This window comes from Arachis ipaensis, chromosome B03 (assembly GCF_000816755.2).
Source record: "Arachis ipaensis cultivar K30076 chromosome B03, Araip1.1, whole genome shotgun sequence".
Classification (NCBI taxonomy): Eukaryota; Viridiplantae; Streptophyta; class Magnoliopsida; order Fabales; family Fabaceae; genus Arachis; species Arachis ipaensis.
In genome coordinates this window covers 86,041,398-86,043,400 of record NC_029787.2, presented here as the reverse complement: position 1 = coordinate 86,043,400, position 2,003 = coordinate 86,041,398, and positions in this window count along the sequence as shown.

The window sequence follows — 2,003 nt, the reverse complement described above, 5'->3', positions numbered from 1 at the left end:
TTATATTTTAAATAGAATTCCTAATAAAAGGAATAAAATAACTCCATATGAACTTTGGAAGAATAAAAAGTCTAATCTTAAATATTTTAAAGTTTCGGACTGTAGAGCAATAGTAAAAGTTCCTGAACCTAAAAGAAAGAAATTAGGAGAAAGAGGTATAGAATGTATTTTCTTAGGATATGCTGAGAACAGTAAAACTTATAGTTTTGTAGTTATTGAATCTAATGAATCATACTCTGCTAATACAGTTATTGAATCAAGAGATGCAATTTTCTTAGAGGATAGATTTAATTCAACTCCAAGACCTGAAAGTAAAATTCACTTAGAAAAAGAAGAAAATGTAGAAAATAAGCCCGTTGAAAATATTGAACTTAGAAAAAGTAAGAGAATAAGAAAAGCAAAGACTTATGGACCAGATTTCTTTATGTTCCTTGTGGAAGGGACAGGAGAATCAAAAGATAGCATTGCACCTATATGCCTTCATATGGAAGGTGATACTGAGACCTATGAAGAGGCTATAAGGTTTCGAGATTCAGATTTTTGGAAAGAAGCAATACAAGATAAGATGGACTCAATAATGAGAAATAACACTTGGAAATTAGTGGATCTTCCTCGTGGGTCAAAAGCCATTAGTTCTAAATGGATTTTCAAAAAGAAAATGAAAGTAGATGGAACTGTTGATAAATTCAAAGCACGGTTAGTTGCTAAGGGGTTTGCACAAAAAGAAGGAATTGATTACTTTGATACATATGCACCAGTAGCAAGAATTGCTACAATTAGAGTGCTTATAGCACTTGCTTCAATCTTTAATTTTGTCATTCACCAAATGGATGTTAAAACAACTTTCTTAAATGGTGAACTAGACGAAGAGGTGTATATGAAGCAACCCGAAGGATTTATAGTTGCTGGTCAAAAAAATAAAGTGTGCAAATTAGTTAAGTCTTTATATGGATTGAAACAAGCCCCTAAGCAATGGCATAAAAAATTTGATGAAACTATTCGTGCTAATGGATGTAAAATAAATGAATCTGATAAATGTGTGTATAGTAAAGTTAAAAATGGTAAATGTGTTATGATTTGTTTATATGTTGATGATATGCTTATCTTTGGTACTGATTTAGAAGAGGTAGAAAAAACTAAATATTTTTTGTCTAGTAATTTTGATATGAAAGATATGGGAGCTGAAGATATAATTTTAGGAATTAAAATTGTTAGAGATGGTCATAATTTAGGATTATCTCAATCTCATTATATAGAAAAAATATTAAAAAGATTTGATGAGTTTGAAGGATATTCGGTGAATACTCCTTTTGATCCAAGTATTAAATTAGTACCTAATACAGGTTCGTCTGTTTCACAAATTGAGTATGCAAAAATAATTGGATGCTTAATGTATGCTATGACCTGTACTAGACCAGATATAGCATATGCTATAGGTCACTTAAGTCGGTATACAAGCAATCCAAGTAAAGACCATTGGCATGCTGTCTGAAGAATATTAAAATATTTGAAAGGAACAATAAACTGTACTTTGCTGTATAGGGTGAACCTTCTGTTTTAGAAGGATATACAGATGCCAGTTGGATAAGCTATACAGAGGATCATGCATCAACAAGTGGTTGGATCTTTACCCTTGGTGGGGTGCTGTTTCTTGGGGATCCAAGAAACAAACTTGCATAACGGACTCTACGATGGCTGCAGAATTTGTTGCTTTGGCAGCAGCAAGCAAGGAAGCTGAATGGCTTAGAGATTTATTACATGAAATTTCAGTTTGGCCAAAACCAATGACACCAATTTCTCTACATTGTGATAGCCAAGCAACATTATCAAAGGCTTATAGCCAAGTTTATAATAGAAAATCTAGGCATATTGGAGTAAGACATAGCTTTGTTAAAAACCTTATTGGTAATGGAGTTATATCTATAAATTTTATAAGGTCAGAACAAAATCTTGCAGATCCTTTGACGAAAGGATTGACAAGGGATTTTGTGTTTAAAACATCA